Below are 27,790 nucleotides of genomic sequence, written 5' to 3' on the forward strand. Positions count from 1 at the left end.
TGCCCGTAGGTGTGAATGTGATCAGTAAGGTTGTCAGCCCTGTGATTGACAGGAGATCAGTCCAGGAGTAACCCCGCCTCTCGCCCCAATGACAGCTGGGAAAGGCCCCAGCCCCCCCATGACCCTGAGCAGAATAAGCGGTAAAGATAATGGATGGATGGATGAGACATGACTTAGATCAAAGTTGGTTGATTCTGCAACTAGACCAAGAGCTTCAGAGACCAAACCAGTCACGACTTCTACAACACTTCTTGTAACAGAGGGAAAGCAGTTTGACTGTTCAGAACATGAGGTCGACAGCTGGCTGTGAGTGTTTCAGGTAAGACGTGGGACTCAAGCAGGCGGATAAAGGAGTTTGATGTGGCGTGAATAGTCAAGCTTTGCAATGATCAGCCAAATCCCATGAGATTGACAACATCCGCCTTCTGTCCGAGCTGTGTTGGGTCTTTCATCGGTTCTCGGTGTTCGTACAAAATACAAGCATTTTGTTATAGAACATGTTTCAGTAACATCCGCAGCATGTGTGGGCCTCTTTTCTCAAGCTCCAGATATCTTGTTCAGGACTCTCTTTGGTACCAGACTGTTTCATTAGTGGCTGAATGTTGGCGACTGTCAGCCACAGTTTGGTTTCTCGACAGCTGCAGCTGGAGTGAGGAGGGTGGGCGGTTTGACTGTTGCCTTAAGGAGGCCATTATCCAGTGTTAAATGTGCTTCCTGGGTTCACCCTCTCAAAGTGTAAGTAAGTCTCAATATATGACCCAATCTGCTCCTGCTGGGCATAAAATATTGATGGAGAGCCTTCAGGTCTGAATAACAGTCTACAGCTTTCTGACTGATCTTTATATTATTTTTACAATATCTGCTCCTTCCTCTGCCTGAGCTGCTCTGCTCGTTCTACCTTCTGCTTTGTGTCCTAAATTATGAAGATGCCCGATCTCATTCATAATTACCTGATGGATAACAGGGCTGAACGAAATATCTTTGCACCATCGCAATGATGTGCGCATGTTTAATAGTCACATCGCAGGATGAACAATAATGAAGCAAATTAACTGAAACACGTCAGGCTGTTACTTTATTGTTGCTCGGTGCAAAATGAAAACTGTTTCTCGTTTATCGCCGAGGCAGACGCTCTGTTACGCCAGGTGGCTTATAAGTGAGTGTATTCCTGATAACAGCACCCAGAGACGGATCCAGACTTTTCTGACTGGAATGGCCCAACTGGGGAACTGACTTAGACTGGGGTGGCATGAAAGTATGTGTCCACGCACACACGCAAATGAATAGCATTGAATTAACCCTCCATTCAAGCTTCATTCTTTAAGGACTCAAACAGAAGGTGTGAGAGTAACAGAAGAGCTCAGAGTAACAATTTAAAGTACTGAAGGAAATGTGCCACTGAAATGGAAAGAAAGCTACGAGCAGCACAGTAAACATAGTTGATTGTAACACAAGTCCCGCCTCTGACAAGGCAAATAGCCAATCCTATTTTAGGATTTGTGGGTGGCCAATCAGATTTCAGGGGGGGCCCAGGCCACCCCTCTGGATCCGCCCCTGACGGCACCCCACCCCGGTGCCGGTTAATGCCTTGGCCAAATAAACGGACTGCTCACGGAGCAGACGTGCTGCGGAGTGTTTACTTTTAGTGGCCACACCTGCAGCGCACACACGGCGGGAGGTTGTGCGTGTTGACAGGAAGTAACTAAGTAACAAAGTAACTGTCACTGGGCAGATCACGCTGATTAAACATACATCTGAACACGAGAGTCATAAATCATATCACCAGGTGTTCTTGCTGCAAACTAGACTATGAACTTTTTTAAATTTTCCATAAGAATTCAGTGTTGATGTAAAATAAGCTTAAAAAAAATGATATTTTGTTGAATTGAAGCTCTTCTCCTCTCAGACAGGAGCTCCAGGACAGCAGCTATAACACAAGAGGAGAGGATGTTAGCAGGAGGAACACAGACTTAAATCTAACACCCGCAACATGTGGGAACAGCTCCACCTGAATCCTGACAGTCATAAGGAAGTGCTGTGTGTTAACGAGTGTGTGTCGTTCCACTTGTTAAATGTGCACATGTCTGAGATGAGTTCATTTACAGAACTCGCTGAATGCTGCATCCACGACAATCACTGAGAGAGACTGTGATGCTCACGAAGCCAGAATGTGCTGCTTCATTTCAGACACAACAACACAGAGTGTTTATGACATGACAAATGTTTGTAACATCTTTATTATAAACTTAATTACCAGATAAAGACGGTAGTGTCTCTATAGGCTCCGACATGTGAAAGGTAAACGTGTTCCAAACTTCTCTCTGCTGCACACACGCTGAACTATCGGACCTCACCACGTCGCTCTGATGGGAACACATGCCCGACAAATCCCCCGCAGCTCGACGGCGGGATATTCTCAGTGCTGATGGAGCTATTGATCATGCACACATTAAAATGATGTCGGCAGCGGTAAATGCCAATGGTGGAGAGGTCCATTAATCAGGGAATCAATGGTGCTGTCAATAGACCGCTCCGTCTCTGACAATAGATGACAGTGTGGAGGCGGAGCTTAGGTTAGCTGAGCAGAAAGAATTCAACACTGGAAGTCTGACTCTGTCGTCCTCCTCCTCCTCCTCCTCCTCCTCCTCCTCCTCCCTCAGGCCTGACTTCATCATTTACTAAATCCTTTTAGGGACCCCTCAGCCCGCGACTCATCGGAGGCCGAGAGCGTGAGCGGGTCATGAGTCATGAACTGGAGGGATATGAGGAAGTTCAGAGTCAGCTTTCCTCCTCCTGCACCCCGGAGACATTCACCTGACTGAGAGGCTCACACGAGTGAAACAGAGCCTGCAGGTGTTACAGTGAAACACCAGCCATGTCTTAGTACAGTGGGATGTTCACTGCATGTCCTGCAGCAGTGAGAGGGAGCCACCGTTGAGGAACAGCATCCATCTAAGCCATTCTTATACAGCTACACACTTGGCACCGTCGCACGTGACGACAGGAACTAAACAACAATGCATTCATATTCATGAGACTTGTTTCCTTGTTCTCCTTCCTGTGTTTACTGCAGCTGTCAGCCTGTGAGTCTGTTGCTACAACAAACACTGGATTGGCTCCCTGGATGCTCTAAGTCACTACATGTCCACCAATAATACAATTTCTGTGCTGACTGAGCACCTTAATGTTATGTACCATGAAAGCTGTCATGTGCTCTGAATGCTCTCTGTATTTACAGTGACTTAAAGGCAGAATGATCAGGATCGGTAGGCAAAGTTTGCCCCTCCTCTCCAAGACTCCTGCTGGATGTTCAGTCTGGCAGGTAGCTGCTTAATGTAAGTAGACTTCCGCACTCACACCCTGCAGACTGTTATTAGCTGGGGTCTATACCTGCACTGCCCGAACACCCACAAAGGTCCCAAATACTGCTAAATAAAAACATCCAAGCAGAGGACAGGATCTCTGCAGACATCAGGTCTATCAGGCCACAGCCTCGTCTTATTCACAAGTCCTCAAATCTGATGCTTTGACAGCACTCGGTGTCTTATTTAGACTCACAAGGCACCTTTAGCTTCTGCATGAGATACACCTGCATAGGTACGCTCAGAGAAACTGCTGTTGGTCTCATGGGAACAAAGAGAGTCCACTCGGGGGCAGGTCTGAGGCGATGGACGGGCCAAACAAGCTGTGCTGAGCCCTGTGTGAACACATAACGCCTCACTGTCGTCGCACCAGCCCCAGGATGTTTCACTTCACCACAACAATTATTATCTTAACATAATGGAACAGGCCGTGTGACGTGACGCACATGGAAGCATGCACTTCCTGTCTGACACGTGGATATGTTTGCTGGCCGTCAGTGATAATTGAGCCTACTGACTCTGCCTTTGCCTGACGTTGGGTTCATGGCTGATGTTTAAACACTATTTTCAGTAAAGCTGGCTTTGTTTGAGGGGCTCCTTTAAGCGCCAGCAGTGTGGACGCTACATGTAAACTGAAGTTATGTGTTTTAAAAGATTTGATTGTGTAACATTTGAAACACATGCAACATGTTCACATTGTTAAACACTAAGTATCTATAAAAATAAGGTTTGTAAGATGTTTTTGATTGGAGCCAAATGAAACAGGAGACCCAGATTTCTTCACAGCGACCACACGTCGAGGACGGCGCTGCTCTGAAGGACGTAGAAAGGAATCTTTAATCACCGCAAATATCAGTTCATATTAAAGGCATCTTTATTTTCCATTCAAGTGTTATTTTTAATTTCCACTGGACTCATCAGCATGTTGGACTCTTGCTGTTTCTCTCCTTCATGTTTCTATAATGAAGATCCAAATAACCAGTGAAATCACCAGGACGCAGCGACGCGTCTGAAGTCTTTAAATAGAACAAAGAACAAGAGTCTTATTTTCATCTCATCTGGGGCGCTACATTCAGAGACAAACGTACCTTTAATGGAACGCCAACAGATCCAACATAATACAATCCAACGGTGCAGATCTGTGTGTGTGTGTGTGTGTGTGTGTGTGTGTGTGTGTGTGTTTATCCAAAGTGCTTAAATAGCAGCAGCAGAAAATTACACTGCCACTCCACGCCGGCCTGCAGGTTGGTGCCATTCAGAAGCTGCTTTATAGTTGACAAATAATTGCTGAGAGGGACTTGACTTTTCTATTTTTCCATCAAGCGTTACATGAGCGGCAGTGAAAGGACGCTGCGCTCATGTCTAGACCAGAAATTGGCAGGCAATCTGCGCTGTGTTTCCCTCTTTGTGAAACCGTCTTTTAGCAGCAGCGGACACTTGGAACATTCCCTTTTAGCACTTTTTCCCTCCTCTTTTCGATAAGTGAATTGAATTGCAAAGACCTGGATATAATTTGACTTTAGACATAACCAATTTATCTCACACCTCAGTGCAATCCGGGCCTGTAATGAAAAGCCGGGCTGAGAGTCGGATCGGCGGGGAGTGACACCTGCTTCAGTTGGTTCAAATTAGAAATGCCAAAAGAAAGGCAGAAACTGTCAAACAGGAATGTGTCAGACATTTTACAGGTCTAATACTCTTGTAGGCTCGAGGGTTTCAGGCGAAGGGTCTTTCAAAAAGTGTTATGTGAGCTGTGCTGAGTGCTGGCGTACACGCTGATGGGAGGCATTTCAGGAAGCGTTCCTGTCACATCCATCCGCTCTCAGCACATCCGGATGCTGCTCCCACAGACGTCTGAAAGTCAGAGACATTTGACTTCTGTCTCCAAATGCAAAGAAACCACTTTTAATACACAACTCTGAGAAAGTGAGGAAGCATCGCTCAACCGTTTCTGAAGGCCTGAAGGCCTCGGACGTCAAGGGAGCTCTGTGGGACACTTATGTCCTACAATATGCTGCAATAATAAGTTGAATTATTTTACTTTAAAGGAATCAGAATGTTTGTTATCACTGTCTTACTATGTTTGGAGCGGCAGCATCAACAGCTTTTGGTTGCTATGAAACGTTTATCAGTGATGGAAGACGAGACAATAGTGAGTTCTCCTTTTGCACCGAGCAACAATAAAGTAGCAGCTTGATGTGTTGCAGTTTGTTTGCCTCACAATCACACGTCCTACGATGTGACTGATGCACAACCGCTCATGTTAAACGATTGTTCGTACACACAGATCTGCATCAGTGACCAACAGCACGCTGTCCTGACAGATGTGACCTGTGACCTTTGAGGGGACGGAGAGCTGAAGAGTCCAAAATACAGGAAGCTGTCGTAGCTTATTAGCTGCGTTGAAAGATTCACTCTTTGAAATAAACTTCCAGCTGTCATTTTAAACACTTCATGAAACAAGCAGCTAGAATCACCGCCTTGTGGTCGTTTGTCTCCGCCAGCCAGTCAAGTTACATGTCTGTGTGTGTGTGTGGACTCCAGATGTTGGAGTTATGAAACTAAAGGTAGTAAGTGTACGTTCAGGTGAAATGGAAGTTAATGCTGCAGCGACATGTTTGATCCCAGTGAGAAGTATGCTGACCTCATCCAGAGACTATCAGAGAGTACTGATGAAGAGCTTTGACACATGCTGCAATCTTCATCACCTTCAGTTCAACATCAGCAACATCACAGAGCGTGTCGTGCATCAGCAGAGGAACAGGAGGCCCCCCCCTGTCCTGCTGTCATCCAGTGAGAGGAAGTGAGAAGGCTGGATCCAAACACCTACCATGAAGCATCATGCTGTCACAGTGAAGTTGACCTTTCATCTTGTGGGTATCAAATGTCATCACTTCATTTTAATCCTGTTAGAAATGTGTGTGAAATGTTGTCATAATTAGCGTAGGACTTCTTGAGTTATGGCCACAAATGTTTAGTGAGGTCACAGTGAACTTGACCTTTGACCACCAAAATCTGCTCAGTCCATGCTTGAGTCCAAGTCGACGTTTGTGCCAAATGTTAAGAAATGACTTCAAGGCGTTCTTGAGATATCGTGTTCACAAGAACGGGACGCACGGACAGACGGACAACCTGAAGTCATGATGCCTCCAGCCGCAGCTGTCGCCGGCACAGAGGCATAAACACACCTGTGTGAAATGGGTCATTTTTTATTGTAGAGTTCGATGAAGGGTTCACAGAGGTGTCGTTTCTGCTGTTGAATTGATCAGGGAGAAAAACAACATTTCAGAAGCGAGTAGAATCAAAGAAGCAGCACTTAATTGACGTCATCTTAGTTGCATATATAAAGTTCCATCCTTACAGATTCATGTTGGTGTAAATTACATGTGCAGCCACACACAGCTCATCCTTTTACCTCTCACAGTCCGACCCCGGCTGCACTCCCACCCACTGTAAATCGTGCTGCTGTCAGTGACCGTCTATAGGAGCAGACCTGTAAGCTGTGAGCATGTGCAGGCTGAGGTTGGGAAGGATCCATAGTTTCCATTAAGAGTAATTTCTTGTCTGATCATTTGCTGAGTAAACATGAGATCCTTCCAAGGAGCCCATTATGAACAGAGACAAAGCCAAAGTGTGTAAAATCAATTCATCCAAACACGCGAGCGTGGAGCGACGAGCTCTGCTGGCAGCAAAAGATGCAAACTACGGCTTTTATTGTAAAACGCTTTTATACATTGAGACGATTCACTTTGGTTTTAGTGGAACACTATAACAGCCACAGTAACAAAGAGCAAACTCAGTACTTTGAGTTTAATCTCACATGTTCCACAAAGTTATAAAAGACATCATATAAAACCTCAGAGGTGCAGAGCAACGCTTAAAAACACTGAAATATAAAAACAGTCGTTTTTGTGTTTCTGGACAGTCTTCAGGACAAAAGCTCTGCAGTGAAGACTTCCCTGTAAAGTTACTTTGTTTGTTTTCATTAAATGTTGCAGCCACTTCGGCTCAGTGGGACAATATGTAGAATATTAAACTGCTGTGGAGAGAACGGTTGGAAACAGAGAAACAGAGTTTAGTCTGCAGAGATCTGGAGGTCAGCCCAGGAACCACAGAACGAGTCTGGGGTCACGCTTTGATCAGAACACCTTTAACACAGTTTATCAAGTGCATAAAAATGTATCTGTTAGTAGTAGTTATGCTATAAAACACCTTTACCTGTACAAAATAAGTACATTTCAATGAGTGAAATTAGCACTTTTTTCTGAACATAACGAAGCTCGCTGCAAAATAAGCTACAAACAGAAATCATGATGCATCCAACAGCAAAACTTTCCTTCGCCTACAGATCCTGTGTACTGTTGTTATCCGCTGCCAACAAGTGAACATGGGCCTGATCCCAATGTCCACCCTAAAGCTACTCAGCCATCAGGTGTGATGTACCTGAGTGTGTGCGTCTATGACGGCTCAAATCAGTGTTAAAAGGATGAATGGATGAATCACAATTAAACATGAGAGGGCTACACCTCCAGTATGCATTTGTCTTTGCTGAAATGTCAGACAGTCGTGATGAAACATCCTTTGAGGATATTTAAAATACAAACTGTGCCATAAATAAACAGCATTAACCAGAGGTTTTGTTTGAAAGATAAACTTCTCCGCGGTTGTCCCTTCACCGTCCTCGCCTGCTTTGTTTACATTCAGTGATGGGCTTCACAACCATGTTTCACATGTCAGCAAGTTTGCTCTGAACACTGGGAAGTCCCACAGGAGAGGTCTGCAGATCTGAGGGATGGCCCTGAGCTTTCTCACTCAGCAGGAACACGCCTCCAAGCCTGTGAGTGTGGAGATCGGACCAAACTACAGTGAAACCTTTGGAGATCCTCCGGACCCTTTTGAAAGATTTAAAAGCTTATTATTACATATTGTAATTACGGCCTAAAGCACTTCAGATAAGACAGAACACCACACAAACAAGGCAAACAGTGGCCAAAAGCTGCGTCTCTTTCTGCTTAATTGTTAACTCTTTTATATTGTAAATTTCTACCAGGACAATGATTGGAAATATTCCCAGCAGGAATCTGGTTAAAGTCAATTTATTATAAATCCAGATCCTGCAAACATTTGCACAGTCTTATATCTGGGCTGCTGGTTTAGCACGTTCGGGTCGAGCAGGCGCCACATGCACAGAGGCAAAGTCCTTGAGGCATCGGCCATGGACTTGACCGCCCTTTGGTGCATGTCATCCGCTCTCTCTCTTCCCCATTTCCTGTCAATCTTCAGCTGTCCCATCCAACACAGGTAAGTTAATGACTGCACTTTACTTCTACATACAGACAGTAGGTGAACTATCGAGGTCCAAACACAGAGCCTTGAGGAACATCCTGCAAAATCAACAAACTCAACTACTCGCAGAAATAAACTAATTATCTACAGCATGAAGTGGTTCAATAAAACATGTTTATCAGGATGAACCTGAGGAAACAAAAAGGTGAGCTGTGCTTTGAATGAATGAGGGCTCTGCTGGTGGTGCATTTGTGATGTTTCAAACAGAATAGCAGCCGTTCTGGTTTCCTTTGATGTCCGTGCCCTGCTCGGCTCCTCTCAGCTGGCACACTGTGCTCAAAGTTCTTCTTCAACTTTATTCTGCAGTAATGTCAGTGATGCTGAAGGTAAAGGGTCTCAGGAGCTGCATTAAGAATCTCCAGTAACTGTTAAAGCTGTGATGATACAGTGATAAAGTCCACAGGTCTGCTTTTTGGGACTCGTATGATGGCTTCACGCACGGCTCAGAAAACACACAGTCTTCACAAATGTACTTTTATATCATTTCTTCTTTCAGCTTCTCTTATCGAGCTTGTTCAAACGTGATGTCAGCTCCTCGTCTATCAGGGGTCTCAAGATTTGTTTTCCAGGTAATAAAGAGTTTCTTCATCATGGCTGAACATAAACCATGAAGAGCGATAGTTGAGAGTCGCAGGAGTCGCAGGAATCACAGGAGTCGCAGGAGCATTATTATAGTACAAACATGCTCAGAGACATAACTGGCTCTTACATGCTAAATATAAATACAGTAAGACACTTACGTGTAATTGTTTTGACTCCTTTTTAAAGGTGCTTTATTAATAAAGAGTATTTATGTGTCATGATCTTATTTTTACTGTGCCGAGGACGGACCTGTCTTTTGAGAATGTACACACACAAACTAAGACTACCAGCTTGTTGTTGTTTTCCTCTGCCAACCAGTCAGGTACCATCCATCAGTTCCTCCCACAGAATGACAGAAAGGACAAAATACTTCTGTGAAAGAAAAAAAACTAAACACAAGTTAAACCTGAGGAAACGTTGCAGCACAGTCACTAACAGGAGGGACGTAACACCACATCTCTCAACAGGTCCTCGTTTGGTCGAGCAAAGACTGGGGGATTGTTCACTAATCAATCGCGGATGTTATTGATCTCTGAGATGCATAACTCAAAATAATACAGATGTTAAATATGAATAAATATATAAATAAATAAACATAAAACGTCCTCTGGGCATTGCTGAGAAGTGGCTGTCATGAGACCGGGAGGACACGAGGCAGCAGTTACTTTTAATCTTTGAGCACCAAAGTTTCATCAGGTCATCCTCGAGTCAGACGGATGAAACAATTCTCTCCTGGTGTTCCTTTAAGGTCACCTTCACAAGAATGAGATGGGAATATTGGCAGGAAAAGTGTTTTTTTAATTTTAACCTTTGACCTTTTGGATAGGACGTGTCAGCATTTCATTATTTCATCTTTGGAGACATTCGTGTCTTTTTATGTCGTATGTACTTTTGAGTTAAACTTGCTTGAGAGACCAAAGACCCCTTGACCTCTGACCTTTCACCACCAAATTTTAATCTGTTCAATCTCGAGTCAAAGTGGATGTTTTTGCCAAATTTAGAGACGTTCCCTCCGAGCGTTCCTGAGATGTGACGGTCACAAGAACAGGACGGAAAGATAAAAAGACTTCTCTTCCAATTGTTTTGTTGTCCTGAAAACATGTTTTTATTTATCATGAGATTATTAATGTTGCAGTTTAATTTTAATGTCAATGCCAAAGGTTGAGCAGACAGTTACTGTGTCACTGTGCATACATGCAGTGTTTGTGGCACATGTTAAGTTCGGCCTCTAAGTGACCTTCTGACTACATGAAAACAGAACGAGTAACACACACGTCATAAATAAACTTCCAGTTGACTCAAAGAGTTACGCACCAACCTGTAGTATTCTGAAAACAGATTTTCCTTCTTAAACAGCTGAATTATGAAGCTGTGGTTGGTTTCCACCATTAATGTCGTAGCTGATTGGTTGCCAGCTATTTGGTCTAATGGCTGCATGACATGGTTTATACCCCTTAATTATAGTTCCAGTATTGCCTGCTCTGCTGTTCCTGAGAAAGCCCGGGGTGTGCAGCAGCTCCGTCAGCTCTTTCTGCCCTGACACTCTGAGCAGCAGCTTCATTGGTTGTTAAGTGAAACATATGGAAAGCCTCACTCCATCCACGCACTCCTCTCTGTGCAATAATCAGAGCACTGCTGCTCATCATCTTCATCGTCTTCTAAATTACAACAATATCATGTCCATGTTCTGGATCCTTCTGATTGCAAACACTGCACAACATCTCCAGGTATCAGTGAATAAAGCTGCTGTGCGTGTTTAATCAGTCACAAAGTTGCAGTGAGACAATAAGAGCAGATGAATCGGTGAGATTTCCATTTCACAGACGCTATATTGCAACAGAACCTCGGCGGAGATGAAGAGGAAACCGAGATGTGACACTCCCCGCCCCGCACACCTGCATTCTGCCTTCAGAGGCCGTGTATGTATTCAAGGTTGACTCTCCTCCTCGGGGACCATTAGTAACAACCTTTCAGAAGCACTGATTGGAAGCAGCGGCGCTCTGCATATCAACAGGAAGTAGATTCCCCAGAGGTTGGCAGTCTGGTCGCAAAGGTGTAAAGAGGAGCTGATGAAGGGAGGTGCACAAAATAAATGAGGAGAGGGGAGAACGTCAAGAAGGAAAAGGGAATGAAAAGGTGGAGGTAAGTAAGACAGGAGGGGTAATTAAAATGCATTTCAGATAAATAAGTATCACCTTTAGAACCCTGCATCGGTGGATTACTTATTGTGATGTCCTGGAGTTTGTTTGAATGACTCGTATCCCCAGAATCTGCAGAATCTTAAGGGCCAGAAGGAAACAAACCGCAGGAGTTTAAGTTCTGATATGTTAGAGATAAATACAGAAATGGGACATTGCATCATTTTCTGCTTATTAAACACATAAAAAACGTGAGAGCGCTGCTCTGACCCTGCTGACAGAGTGTGTTCAAAAGCTCAACAGTTCCAGCTGCTAGAAAAGTGTCAACATTCATATTGTTGCTTATTTTGATGTCTTGTTTTTAAATGTCATCAAATCTGTAAAACCTATTGAAGGAAAAAAACTCAAATTATTTTCCAGAATCAGATTTTTCATCATCAGATTTGACTAAATAATCACAAAAACATTGTGATCCAAAATACTGTAGAAACATAAACCAGACGTTTCTGAACACTTCACAAGTTATTTAAACCGAAGCAAAAGTGTTTCAGCTGCAACACAAGCAGTGTCGACATGTTTTTGAGTATCATGATGTTATTTTATTGGATCATCTTCACATGAATATTCCTAAAATCTGAACAGCCCAAATGTTATATAAATAAAAAACAATTTGTATTTTAATGCTGCAGATTAAATTAAATTTGCTAAACACACAACACGTATTGATCCAAATGTACCACGTAAACATGAACATAAATATGGATATTAACAGGCTTTTAAATTCTGCACAAACATAAAATAAGCTGTACATCGAGCAGCGAGCCTGAATATAGTGCTGAGTGTTTCTGCTTATTGTGATGCCATTTCTTTAGCAGGTGTGCGTAACTTCAAACGTAGTTTTAACGTTATTTCTAATGTAGGAATCTTTACGCACTTTTAACATGTTAGCAGTTGCACCAGCTGAGTAGGCCCAGGTCACAACTTAGATCTAACACCTGATCCAACACTCTGAGAAGGTGTAAAGTCTCCCGTAAAGTACTGGCTGTCATGGCACATTGTTCAGAAAGGTGGGAGAAGCTGGAGGATGAGGAGCAGCAGAGGCTCTCACTGGCTGTTTTGTTCTCTGCAGTAGATTCAATCCCTCAGAAATGTTTGACTTTGATTTTCACAGTTTTACACCGTCAGTAATGTTACTTAATGATGTCATTAAGAGTGTATGAGATGAAGACGCTGACTGAGATCAAGATGCAAAAAGAATGATTGTTCAAGCTATTAGAATGACTTCAGATCGAAGTTTTCCACTGGGAGATCCAGAAGGTTTAAAACGTCAGACGGAATCACTCATTTAAAGCGTTGATTAATGAAATGTATTCTCGTTGCAGTTCTGGTTGTAAAGAAATTGGTTAAATTGACAAACTGAGAACACGACCTGCATTTAATCCGGCTGCCTCACACGAGTGAAAACGAGCTGTGTGAGTGTCCTCTCTTAAAATGCTGAACATGTTTAATAATGAAGCAGGTATTCAGCCACTTTACAGTACGTGTGTGTTGAACGTATCCTTAGCGTACTGTTAAAGGGGCTGAAGGGTTTCTGATATTTGCAGCTTCTCTGCATGTAGACACTTCCTGTATGCATCATTTTAATGAAGTGATTCTGATATTTCTTTATCTCGCTGCACCAACAGCAGCGGTTTGATCAGCGCGCTTCCTGCCTCTCTGCGCTGATTTAACGCAGCACCTCAGACACAACTCCTATTTTTTAAAGTTCACAGAGCACGCTATTAAAAGTCATAAGACATGTTCGGCTGGAGCTTTCAGCGGCTCTGAGACGAGGGGAGCAAAGAGCCGAGGCAAAGCCTTTAGTTCAGCAGAGGAAAATAAAAAATAAAGAGATGTAACCTAATGAAGACATCCGCACAGCTGCAGAGCCGTGTCACTGCAGGAAGAGTGAAATATCACCTCAGCAGGAGGAAAGTGAATCACACACTCACAGCAAACCTGCAGAAGAAAGAGTGCAGTGCATCGGTTCATCTATCAGCACCATCCCTCTCTTCAAGGCAGAAACACCATCAGTCACATTTTCAAACAATAGTCTCTCCATCTTTGTCGTCCGCTGTCGAAACAACGACTTTACTTCAAACGTCTGCAGACAAATGTGTGCAGAGAGCCGGACACACAGGTCAGTCTTAGAAAGCGACTGGACCGGCTGTCTCTGAGGTTTTACTTCAAGGATCGGGTCCCTCGGTGCCCCCGCTGTGTGAAGTTAAATTCTGAGAAGTGAGGTAACCGTAACACAAAGAGAACGTCAACATATTGATGCTGCAGAGGCTCGCTGGAAGGCATCGATTCAGAGAGTGTGAAGACTTCTAGGTGAAAAGAGCTTCTATAAAAGTGCCATGAGTCATCGAGGTTATCGCACTTGTGTCTGTCTGTGGCAGAGTGGAGGGTACACACAGGTTCACACAATACAGCCAGCTCCGGTACAAAGGACTCAGAGAATAAACTGATACGCACACACCACCTGGAAGGGAATTCTGGGAGTTTTAAAGCGAGGCCCTATTTTAACAGATTTTTGGGTCTAAATGACGAATAGGCACAAAATCTTTCAGAACTGCTCGAGTTGCAGCCGCGAGGAGAAAACACACCTGATACACAATAAATCTTTTTCTTCATCATCGAGACAGAAACATAAACAACATCGCAAAATAATGCAAGACAGGAAATATAAAAAGATACCTGCACGGGACATGCATTTGTTTCATGCCCAAACATTTGGCCAATCAGATTAAGGCAAAGCTATCCGTCAGCTAGCCTCAGACAAGTTAGGTAGCATCTGCTAGGTGAGCTAACACGAGAAGAATATGTGGCTTATAATTATGGTGTAAGAGCGTGCTCCATGTGTATCTGTGCAGGTCATAACTTAGACTTAGACTTAGACTTAGACTCAACTTTATTGATCCCTTTGGGATGACTCCCTCTGGGAAATTCAGTCTCCAGCAGCTTATACAGTACAATACAATAGGAAAGAATCAGCACACAGAGGGTAAAAAATAAAGATCAAAATATATATATCTATCGATATATATATATATATATATATATAAAAAAGTACAAAATTAGATAACAAAATATATAAAATATACACTCTTAGAAAATATACAAGTAAACAGTGGGTAATAGTTCAATTAAACTAAATTAGGTTATTGCACTGTGGTATTAGGTTATTGCACTGTGGTGAGAGATTATTGCACATTGACAGATTTTTATTGCACATATGACCCTTTGAGAAATAAATAAATATTACTATTGAATAAAAGAAGTTAACTACTATTAACTTTGTGAGCTGAATTAGTGGCTACCGCTTGTGAGAGAGTCTGTCCCTGTTACCTCCTCCCCCTAAGTGAGGAGTTGTACAGCCTGATGGCATGAGGGACAAAGGAGTTCTTCAGTCGGTTAGTCCTGCACTTTGGAAGGAGCAGTCTCTCACTGAACAGGCTCCTCTGGTTGCTGATGACGGTGTGCAGAGGGTGGCTGGCATTGTCCATAATGTCCAACAGTTTGTTTAGTGTCCTTGTCTCTGCCACCGTCACCAGAGGGTCCAGCTTCATGCCGATCACAGAGCCGGCTCGCCTGATCAGTTTATCCAGTCTGGATGTGTCCTTCTTGGATGTGCTGCCTCCCCAGCACACTACAGTGTAAAAGAGGACACTGGCAACCACAGACTGGTAAAACATCCGCAGCAGTTTGCTGCAGATGTTAAAAGACCGCAGTCTCCTTAGGAAGTACATCCTGCCTTGTGTCTTCCCGTACAGGTGGCTGGTGTGTGTTGACCAGTCCAGTTTGTTGTCCAGACACAGCCCGAGGTATTTGTAGGAGTCCACACTCTCCACCTCAGCTCCCTCTAGTAGGACTGGTCTCGGCTTCGGTCTGGACCTCCCAAAGTCTATGACCAGCTCCTTTGTCTTAGAGGTGTTGAGCTCTAGGTGGTTTGTGCGGCACCAAGCAGCAAAGTCCCCCACCAGACTCCGATACTCCTCCTCTCTGTCGTCCCTGATGCATCCAACGATGGCTGTGTCATCGGCGTACTTCTGTATGTGACACAGCTCTGAGTTGTGACAGAAGTCCGAGGTGTACAGGGTGAAGAGAAGAGGGGCCAGCACTGTGCCCTGGGGGGCTCCAGTGCTGCTGACCACAGTGTCAGACGTGGTGTCCTTCAGCCTGACGTACTGTGGCCTGTCGGTGAGGTAGTTGGATATCCAGGCCACCAGGTGGGGGTCCACTCCCATCCGGTTCAATTTATCTCGAAGCATAGGGGGGTGAATGGTATTAAAGGCGCTGGAGAAGTCCAAGAAGAGAATCCTCGCTGTGCCTCTCCCCTTATCCAGATGGGAGTGGACTCGGTGTAGTAGGTAGAGGATGGCATCCTCCACACCAACACCTGGCTGGTAGGCGAACTGCAGGCTGTCCTGGGCGTGCTGCACCTGGGGTCTGAGGAGGCTGAGGAAGAGCCGCTCCAACGTCTTCATCAGGTGTGAAGTGAGTGCCACCGGCCGGAAATCATTCAGCTCACTGGGCCGGTTCTTTTTAGGAACCGGGACAATGCAGGATGTCTTCCAGAGGGTGGGCACTCTCCCTAGCTGCAGGCTGAGGTTGAAGATCCGTTGTAGTGGTTCCCCCAGTTCTGCAGCGCAGGTCTTCAGAAGTCTTGGACACACCTTGTCCGGGCCTGCTGCTTTCCTGGGTCGGAGCTTCCTCAGCTGTCCTCTGACCTGGTCTGTGGTGATGTGAGGTGGAGATTGTGTTGAGGTGGGGGGGGGAGGGGGAGGAGGAGGGAGGTGCTGTGGTGTCTGGGGGGAGGTGTGTTGTGGGAAGAAGGAGAGATGGCTGCAGTGCGGGTGGGGGTGGGGGGGGCATGGGTTGGTTGAACCTGTTGAAAAAGTCATTCAGTTCGTTCGCCCTCTCCACTGTCCCCCCCCACGGCTCTGGTCTTTGTGTTGTGACCTGTGATGGTCCTCACACCTTCCCAGACCTCCCTCATGTTGTTCTCCTTCAGCTTCTGCTCCACCTTTCTCCTGTAGCTGTCCTTAGCTTCCCTCACACGGTGTTTCACATCCTGCTGTGCTGCCTTCATGGCCTCCCTGTCTCTGCTCCTGAAGGCAGCCTTCTTCATGTTGAGGACAGCTTTGACTTCCCGCGTTACCCATGGCTTGTTATTAGGGTAACAGCGGACAGTCTTAACAGGGGAGACCACGTCTGCACAGAAGTTCAGGTAATCTGTCAGACAGTGTGTCAGCCCCTCGATGTCCTCATCATGCTGGTTGATCAGCACATCCCAGTCTGTGGTGTTGTAACAGTCTCCCAGGGCACTTTCCATCTCAGGGGACCATCTCCTGCTGGAGCGAGTTGTTACCGGCTGCTTTCGGACCAGGGGGGTGTACAGTGGCTGTAGGTGAACCAGGTTGTGATCAGACTTCCCCAGTGGGGGGAGGGGTGTGACTCTGTATGCATCCCTCACATTAGCATACAGCAGATCAATTGTCCTGTTGTTCCTTGTAGGACAGTCAACAACCTGGTGGAAAACAGCCAAAGTAGAGTCCAAAGTTGCATGGTTGAAGTCCCCAGAAATGATCATGAAAGCCTCGGGGTGCTGTGTCTGCAGCCTCGCTGTGACAGAGTGGATTTTCTCACAGGCAGTGACTGCGTCCGCTCTCGGAGGGATGTAAACACAGATGGTGATCACGTGACTCCGTCGCTAAATTCAACAATGTTCACAAACGGCAGATGTTCCTCTTTGTGTTACAGAGGAAGATGATACATCGCTCTCTGCAAACACACCAGACTCCATTGATAAAAACAGCAATTTTCGTTTGTAGGAATTTGTGGGTTTTAAATGGTTAGTTCCGATCAGAACATCCTCTGCACTCTTATTTTAAAGCCATTTTCTCTGTTTGTAGTTTTGTTGCAAATTAAAGCAAAGGTTGAGACTAGAAGATAAAGTAGTCTCTCTGTTGTGACACCTGACAGCGCTGGTGTCAGAGGAACAAGTTATTTTGCATCTGCACCCCAGAGACACAAATAACACTGTAACAACAGGATTGAGTGAACACAATGCAGCCGACTGACGGACAGAGAGACGCTTGTGCAGGAGGGCTAGCAGCCACTAAGAAAAGGCAAACAAAGCAACAGACACACTTCCCATCAGACACGCGTGATCTCGTACTTCATACTGTACACTGTGTATATTTTTGACTGCTTCCATTTTGTGGTTGAAACCTTGAACAGCTGAGGTCAGAAATCCTCCACAGGCTCAGAGTTAAAAAGACACCCAGCGCCACCCCTCAGCCCCACTGGACAATGTGAGGGGGGGCAGCTGACAGCCCAGGATTAATTGACATGCCTCGGAGAGGTTGTTCTCTAATAACATATTGATCCACAGGCCTGATATGCAAAGCATCTGCCAGCCAGTGTCGCTGGCGAGGTGAGACAAATGCCCCCAGAATACCTTCGACCGGGCTGTGTTGATTAAAGGAGGTATTAGAGCCCATGATCACATAGAGGCAGCGGGTCAGGTAGTCCACATCGAACCATGTCAGCCTGTCCTCATTAGCAGATAACATATTCCACAATTACCAACAGCTGAGACAGATTCTCTTTTAACCTAAAACCAAAAACCTGAATCTTTGGCTGAGTTCTCGTCATGTAACAGCCTGCTGAAGAAAATGAGCTGACACAGAAAGAATGCAGGTTTAAGGTATTTCTGCATCAGATTCACTTTAAAAAACAGAGCAACGTCCAGCAGGGGGCGACTACACAAAGAAGTGTGATCCTATAGAAGTCTATGAGAACATGCTCCTCCTCCTCTCCTGATGTATTCCCTCAGTAAACATGTTCCTAATGACTTTATGGTCTCAGTCTCTAGTTTCAAGTCTTCTTCAACACAGCATGATGTTCATGTAGTCACTGATGCTCCCATTGAGAGTCACACAGACCAGAAAGAGGGGAGGGGTTAGGGCGGGGCTACCTGTGATTGACAGGTTACTTCCATGTCGACTTGAAAAATCTCTCGTTCAGCATCGGTTGTGCCAAAAAACACGGAGGAGTCGGCTGTTCATTTTTTCATTAAGCACATTTCGTTCCCTGTTTTTGCTCGCATTAATTTGCATTAGGGATGCACGATATTGGATTTTTTGCCGATATCCGATATGCCGATATTTTACAACTCATTTAGCCGATTACCGATACCGATATTTTTTTCCCGCACACCTAATTGCAGAGATCATCAACTCTCTTCTGTATTGGAATAAGCGTACAGTATAGTCGTGATACTCTTATCACATTTGTTACAACGGTCGGGGTGACGGGTCTTGAGATGGTTAATCAAGTTTGTAGTGTTGACAGACTTTGCCTTGGCTCCTCCTCGCATCGCCGAACTGAGCAGTCATTGCAAATAGCAGGTTTGCTATCTAATTCGCTTTGAAGACACTTTGAAAAACTTCCACACCACGGACATCTTGTCTTCTAACTCTCTCATGCTGAAGGTAGACACACGTGAGGTCATCATGCTGCGCCGCGCAGGTCTTCTTCGCGCCGGGGACATTGCGCCGAGGTCGGGCATTTAATCAAGTATGAAGCAGCCCATTTTTTGTTGGTTAATTGTATCGGCGGATATCGGCCAATAGTTCATTTTTAAGCCAATATCGGCCGATACCGATAACGTGCCGATAATATCGTGCATCTTACTGAGCTAGCTACAGTTAGCTGCTAACTTGTTTTATTAAGCCCTCGTTCTTCTCCAGCTCCAACCTCCCATCCTAATAGACTCACTACTTCAATACTCTGGCCCAAAATCTAAGCTGGTGACAAAAACATGCCGGTTCTTAAGTGGTGACGTCACACCTCTGCATTAAACCGTTTCCAGGTGCACGCTGCGACAAACATGCTGCTGCTGTTTTAACCGTTGTGAGTCTAAAAACATGACTTGTCTTTTTATTGACCTCCATGTGTCTGTAACCTCTGACGTGTTTGTTATCACAGATGGTGAAATACAATATGACGCGAAACAACCTTTGGCTCTTACCTGTGGATGCTACCGTTAGCTAACCTTAGCTTCAAAGCCTAGCAATGGTTGGCAGTGGGTTCATAGCTTTTTATATAAAAACTTTGAGCCTCATCAGGAGTGATTGATCTTATCAAACAGAGCAGAGTGGCTACAGGTTGTTGTTCTAATCCAGCAGGAGCAGCTTAAAGCATGTTTTTTTATTATAAATACCAGAACATGGCAGAACATCTGCAGAAGTCATCAACTTTGTATATCCTCTTTTCCAGGGAGAGCAGCTGCACTCACAACTCTGTTAGAATGAAATGTATTTAGTTCCTACAGTATTTTGCTCCTCAGTAAAAGAAGAGATTCACAGGCTTGTGTTTGCGAGGCTGTTTAACAGCGACTGCAGGAGAGTTTGGACACACAGACAGATTCACGTCACAGCTGATTTGAGACTTAACAAGCGGACAGAGGACGTCACACTGGCTACATCTGTCTCTTTTATTTAGTCTTTGTTAGCATTGCTGCAAAAAGTTTACAAAAATTCATTCAGGTTTTTAACTCCTGAAGCTGCAGTAGTCAAAGTCTTAACACCCACATCTCTCCAGCTTATAAGGTAAAAAATAATTCACTATATTGAATGCAAACTAATGTAGAAATGTAAAGAAGCCCCGCAGCGTGAAAGTTATTAAGTATGAAGGACGTCTTTCAGTCACTGTCTCTGTAAGACTGAAGATGGTACTTGCTCTGTGTGCTGTCCTCACTGATGAAAGGACAGGACGATCTACAGTGAAGTGAAGACATGGCAGCAAATATGAACAGAAATCATCTCCTGAGATTCGTCCTTTAAATCAGTCTGATGTTAAAGAATAAAAATGTTTGTCCTTACACTTTAAAGAGAAGTGACGTGAATTCAAAGTACAGTTGTTGGCTCTTCTTGCGCTCGTCCTCTTTGTGCTGCAGCTTTTTATTCCTCAGAGAAAAACTGGCCAAAGGAACAGAAGCTGAGACACTGTAAGTGGTCCATGAAAACCAGTATCGACGGGGACAGTCCTCACAAGAACAAGGTCCTCTGAAAAGGTCAAACAAGACATTCTACTTTAAACGAGCGAGGTCGCTGTGGGTGACGACTCACTCAGGCCCAGACATTGTTGGGGTGAACTCGACTGTCGGAGCGCTCGGCTTTATCCTCGCTAAACATGAGCCAATATGCAGATCAGTCAGCAAACACTTATTTTCAGTTTGCTTCAAGATCTGAGGCACTCACAGCGGTAACTATTAAAAAGCCATATTTTATTTTAGTTACATGAAACTGTTGGTTGACTTAGTCATTAGGTTTGTTTGTTGTTTGTTGTTATGTTTGTATGTTAGGTTTGTATGATTGAACAGTTTTGTTCCTGTAGTGTGCAGAACAACGATACAACCCAAACAGCACACACACATTAATTCATCAACAACCAGAGTCCGACTCTCACAGCTGGATATCTCTTTAGAGAAAACAAAGATGGCGGCCGACGGGCAGGAAGAACTGGTGATGATAGTTTTTGGACTTTTTACTGAAAATTCAGGAAGAAAAAAGAACAAACTGTGGATGAAGTGGTGGAGACGGCGTGAACACGGGCTGGACACGTTACTTTATGCTGCACGTTTGCTTTTGTCGCCATGGCTACTGTTGTTGTGCTTCCTGCTTCCCTCAGCTTGCTTCCTGATTGGCTATTGTTTGGTTCCACGTGACGATCCACAGAGATCTGAGCAGATCGGGGGAAATTAAATCACTAACATCCCTCACAGCACAGGAACATCCGGAGAGATCATCTTCAGAACCATCAGAACATCAGGACGTGGCTGACTTTGGGCCTGATTCCCCCTTCAGACAAAACGTGTAGTGTGTTTGCTCTAAATGCCCCTCCCTGTTATTTTCTCACTTACATTATTGCCTCAAAACCAAAAAATAATTTCGTGGTCTCAGATAATCAATAACACTCACAGCTGTAAAAAAACATCAGTTTAACACGGTGCTGCGGGAGAGACAAAGCGACAAAGGACAAAATCTATTACTTCTTATTCAAAGTTTATTTTCCAAACCACACGTGGAAGTCGTGTTTCGTGTGACAAATCAAAAGAAATCGTTTTTCTATTTTCATTATTGGTAAAATTATATTTACTGTGGTAAACAGGGGCGGGAATGGCAGGGTAACTCACGATACGGGAGTTATATGTGGCCCACGATAACGATAATATCACGATAGAGCAACTCTGTGATAACTGATATACAGGACAGATCAATATACAAGGGTAGACGGCAGCTCAGTCCGTAGGGACGTGGCCTGGGAGCCGGAGGGTGGCTGCTTCAAGTCCTGGTACAGACCAAGCGTGGAAAAGGAGACTGGAAATGAGACTGGTAGCTGGTGGTGCCCTTAAGCAAGGCAGCTATGCCCCACTGCCCTCACGCTGAGGGGGCTGCTATCTCTCCATTAATGTCCACAGGATCTTCTCCTTCTCCTTACATGATGATACATCACAATATCTGATTAACTGAAGAATACAAAGAGATCGAACCGTGAACGTGTTTTCAGTCTGTAAATTAAATTTAAAGAATTACAGAACAACTGTACAAACAAATCAGGTGTTAGATTTCAGATTTCAGAGTGGCTGGAGCATCTCTTAACTTCTTTTCACCGCTGTCTGACCTTCTCCTTCTGTTATCCTGCGATCAACTTCTTCTTCAGCCAATTCATTTCCGTTCACGTTACCATCATTCATGTCAGAAGCGCCACCATGAGGAGTCATGAAGTAGTGACAGTGAGGCAAAATGGTAGAGAAATCTGTGTAGAGCGCCGTATATTTGTAAATAACAAACATGTATAATTGTATCGTCAGGACGACGATATGTTGCCGTATTTTTTTGTCCCACCACGAGTAGTAAAAGCAGGAAACAACTGTGAACAGTAGAAAGATGTGTCCACAGAAAGCCCAGCCTTCCCACGTCTAATTCATCCTGGGAAATAATTATCACAAATTAATTCTTATTGCTTCGAACTTGGCAAACGTTTAGTTCTTTAATGGTCAACTGAATCGTCTCTGCAGCAGGGATGGACTGCCCAGGAAGGGATGGAAAGGATCTATTTATTCCAGTTGTCAGATGCATCCATCATCATCATCCAAGTTCTTGTTAGCTACAAAAAATTACCCAGAATTCAAATGGTCATGTTTCAAGTTCTTGGTTTCTCTGATGACAAGGAAGAGCAGGCAGCCAATCTGCTGTTCCTGGCTGTGATACAAAGTCCTCTAATTAAAAGTCTGTCCAGTGTGTCGCCGTGCTCTCATTGGCTGCAGAGCACAGCCTCTGTTTTGCATTTTGATGTCTTCATCTTTGTAATTGCTGGTTAAGTCGCTCTGCATTATTGATGAGCCCATACGCTAAAAACAAAGCAAACAATATGCATGCTAAACAAATGCCCTGCAGTGCACAATGTTCACACAGGCTTCAGTCTAATCATTCCCACTCGTACTGTCTCAGAGTTATGCACACAAACAGTTGCCTTTGGCTGTTTCATAGTTTGACTGGAAAAATGCCTGAAGGAGGGAACAGGGAGGCAATTACACGCTCTGTCTACAACTGTGTGTTTCTGCACACTTTTTGGGAATATTCAAAATGGCACATGCTGAGCATAACGCCTTTATCTGTAGAGTGTATGTATAAAGTACGAGTGTGTCCTCAACAAACTCCTACAGTGAGTCTAACGGGCAAACTTTTTTCATTGCCTTTAAAAACACTCTGAAGTGTACCTAAACTCTGGAAGAACACCACGACTGCTGCTTTAACAAGCTGCAAAGGGTCCCATGAAGCAAAGTGTTTGTTGGTTTATTCATTTGTTAAAGGGACATTCTAGTATTCTTAAACCTGGGCCATATTTTTGAGTCGAAACAAGTTAAAGGAACACAAAGTTTTGGCATGCTCCAGTAGACTGCTTCAGGTGGCTATGAGACAGGCTGTAACGGTTGAGATGTGATCCATTTACAAATAATACAATCAAAGTGAGCCCACGGAAAGTGTTATTATCCAAAATGTCAACAACAAGAAAGAAAGGACAGACCTTTATGTTCACGAGTAAGATGCTTTTTTAACCTAATTACATCACATTGTAGAAGGCAACCAGACTCCATTGACAGAAACATTCATTTTCTCTCTTTAACAGTCATTTTCTCTCACAGAACACAGGAGTTGCTGGTTTACAGCTGCCTCCACCAGTTAGGTTTGTTATTTGTGTGTGTGTGTGTGTTAGCAGGACATTTTTTGTCTAGCACACATACATACGAGTAAATGATGAAGGCAGCAGTCGTCAGCAGCTCCTGTGTCCTGTGAGCTTAAATCAGTGTTTTTCTGAATGGAGTCTGGTGTGTGTGCAGAGAGCGATGTAACGTCTGTGTGTGGTTAAAACAATCATCTTCCTCTGTAACAAAAAGGTCTATCTCTGTAGGGATCCTTTCTGTCATGTTGTCACACACTTAGAATAACAACCTGAGCCTGTCAGTGGAATCAACAAGAACTGTTAGTGGACGACCTTTGACCCATCAAGGATTATGTTGCAGCCATTACAGCCTGTTTCACTGCTGCAGGATGAACACATCTACTGGAGCAGTTCTAAAACTTTTTGACATATTAAAATATGTTAGATGGGGCCCACATTTAAATACCAGAATTACCCATGAAGGTCAAAGAGTAACCCGAAATTAATCAGCGTCCTGCAGAAAAAACAAACGTATCTTTGCTCTCTGCCAGTGAGTGTCAGGATGGTTGTTGACCTGACCTGCAGCTTTTTTCTTCTGTTTTTAATAAATCAATCTTTCATCTAAAGGTCTGATGAAGCTTAAAGTTTTCATGCCATTAAATGAGGTTGCAGGTGGGTCAGTATCCGTAATGAGGCTGACCCTTTGAGTTATCCTCTTAGAAGAGTGATGGTCTAAAAGCTGCTTCAGAGGCCTCCTCACCCCGACAACATAACATCCTGAAGGACTCAAACACTCATGTGAACTACAACTCCTGCATCTGCAGCAAACTGGCTCTGTTTGTGTGAGCGTTGCAATGGATTTGAGACCCTGGTGTAAGTTACTTGTCATGCCTCATGTTGGTCTGTGTGTGCCAAGTAAAATTTTATAAGTCATATAAAAGTGACAGCACAGCTCAGCAGACTGCATGAGAAACTCTTATTTATGCGGAACAGTGGATTAGAGCTGATTGATAATTGTTTATGCCCTCGGCGGTGGAGAATGTGTGTATTTCAGGAAAACTCACCAAAGCCGGGGCTACAAAGAGGAGGAGGCGTGCGAGCTGGCGTGCAGAAGTGGGTGGTGAGTTTAGAGACGCGTATGACACAGCCGGTTTGGTAAACACTCTGTGCTGCCTCCCCCCGTCCTCCGCTCGGTGCAGAGATGAAGAACGGGCTGCAGAGAGAGAGAGCGGCGACACATGGAGGTCTCACTTTTATGGAAAAATAACATCGTGGTTACTACAAATCAAAAGTACAAAGCATGCAATCTTTTTTATTTTGTTTATCGGTTAACGGGTCTCTCTGATTGGTTAATGGGTCTCTCTGATTGGTTAATGGGTCTCTCTGATTGGTTGATGGGTCTCTCTGATTGGTTAATGGGTCTCTCAGAGAAGTTATGAATATTTAAACTCATTTCTCATTTGCAGTATTTAATGTCTTTGAAGTAAAACATGCTAAAAGCTGCGACATCTGAAGTTATTTACTTTCTTCATTAACATAATGGCCTCGTTGAGTGATGACAGGTTTGCTGCAGATAAGACTGTTCTTACTTATTACTCATTTATCCAGCACAAACACAGACATCAAAGAGTGTTTCTGTCATAATGTGAGAAATCAGCTCTTTAACAGCGTTTGATAAATGAATCTGTTGATCATTATTAGAAAGTTAGACTTCCTGCCAAACAAAGGGTAAAATGTGTGGTGTGATGCACCATCTTTCCTCAGTGACATCATTTAGTTGGCATCAAAATAAGTCATTTCATTTTGCCTCACTGACTGTATTACCTGTACGTTCCTATAAGCGTGCCTAACCCTTTCCTTCCAGCCTGTCTCAGTTCTCAGAGCTCCCCTCCAAACCACATTCTGCACCTCTCTCCAAACAGGAACCACCGTGTGACGCTCTACCACAGAATCCCATCGAGACATGCCCGGACCGTGAGCCTGCTCCCCTGGGTTCCTGACCACTCCAGCCACATCACCGGCCCATTAAACCATCCATCATCCTCCCATAATGGTCTTGACCCCTGTCGCCCCGCGCACTCAAAGCTCATCTGACGTGTAAGAAACCATCTAGCAGATCTGAAATCTGAATCTTTTATAGCGTGCAATGTTGTGTTCCAGTTCGCCATGTCGACACTGCACAGCTTGGGCAGAGTAAAGAGTGAAGCGTGTCCTCACAGTCAGAGCTGATCTCTGCTCTCACAGAAACATTCCTGGAGCCACCTGGGACACAAAGAGCGGAATTTAAAGAGATTTTCTTCTTCTGGCTTTGTGACCAAAACTTTACAGGAATTTGTTTTCATCATTTATCTATTAACACATCTTTGGCTTCTTGTGTTGAATACTTTTCTGTTTGTTGTAAATATACATTTATTTATAAGACTCGTGGCTTTACTGACATCTGCTGGAGTTTAATGAAGATAATAACCCTCCCTGAAAGGTCCTTTTGTGACGCTGAGTCCCTGTAGGAGGGGACGGGGTCAACAAAACACAGAGGATGCAGGTTCATTTCTAACGCTTGTCCACAGGCATGCTTCAAGTCTCACAGTGTAAAAGCTTCACCCACTCGGTCTCATTCATCCCCTCTCTGCTGCTGCAGGTTAAACTGTCAGTAACGTTTGTGACTGTGGGGGTCATGTTGAGGTTTTAAACACAACTGTAAAACTCAATTCATGTATAAAAATGTGCATGAACGACACTAATGAAAGGTTAATTAATGTTTGCTTCGTGTTAAAGACAAACAGTCAGTGTGTTACCTACAGTAGAGGAGTCCACACGACAAACAGACCCTGATGCTGGAGCCCTTCGCACTACTTTTTACCTGTAGAACGTCTGTATCCCTACGCTTGCAGCTCACTCTAAAACGCTGTAACTCACTTGCACTGAATATCAACACTAACACACCACGTGCTGCAATGAGTCAACTCCATGATTGCAGCCAAAAACCAGTGCATAATAAAGCAGCTAGACATTTGCTGAAGAAAACCATCAGAAAAGGAAGATTAATAACGACATGAATAACCAAGCAACTACAGAAGTGTTCTCTCCGCCCGTCTCTGCTGTTAAACGTTACTCCTCCATGTATCTGGGTTGACAAAAGTATCCTCTTGTCTTGTTCTTTATTTCTATCTTCATTTTATTTTGTTGTATTTCTCGTCTCTTCTATGAACCGCTGACCCCATCAGCTGTTCTGATACTGTGCGCTGCATGTGTAGGAACACAGAGCATAGTGCCAAAGTAAAGTGCTGTCTGAACCGGTAAAAGTAACAGGAGCCATGCTGAAAGCCATCTACAGGAGGTAATGCACGCTGTGTAGATAAGTTCTTTAACCAAACTATCCCTTTAACAAAAGTATTAATGTAATAATGTGTAATTGAAATATTTCCACACGTGTCAGATTTGAGCCTCTCGTCCCTCCCTCTGTCTGCAGCGTGGTGTTCACAGTCTGACAGCACTTTGAGAACTGACAGCTTGCAGTGGAAACAGAATCTGCTCGTCTATCAATAGCCGGGTCTCTGAAAAACCTCAAAGGTCACGAGTTGACTCCAAACGTCTCGGCCCCGGTGGGCCTCCGTCGCAGCTTTAGACAGGGTCTCCAGGAAACTGAACACTGAGCCCCACCGCTGATCAATGCCTTTTCAGCGTGCCCCCTCCCCGCACAGAAACCACATGTGGGCGTCTAACTGCCGGCCCCCGATCCATATCTCTGTGTTTCTGTATTTACAGCAAATGAAACATTCAGACGGAAAGACGGCTGGCATCGATTGGCTTGTGGGTTCACTATTTTGAGTGACATTTCATAAATGGAGCCGCCTCGTGAAATAGTAATGAGCCGATGGCGATTAGCATTCAACTTTAATACGGCGCGATTGATTAGATATTCAGATTTCACTTGGCCAAGGTTAAATATTGAAGACAAGTAAATGAAAATCCCACAAAGAATACGGAAGATATTGGAGGTTTTGCCTTTTAGGCTGTTTAACAGTCAATGACACCGAAGCAGACTCCCTGCTGATGGAGCATGAGAGGAGAAACGAGTGGTAATGAACT

Source organism: Semicossyphus pulcher, unplaced genomic scaffold (assembly GCF_022749685.1).
Source record: "Semicossyphus pulcher isolate SPU_LCO1_2020_fin unplaced genomic scaffold, fSemPul1.0.p SCAF_18, whole genome shotgun sequence".
Lineage (NCBI taxonomy): Eukaryota > Metazoa > Chordata > Actinopteri > Labriformes > Labridae > Semicossyphus > Semicossyphus pulcher.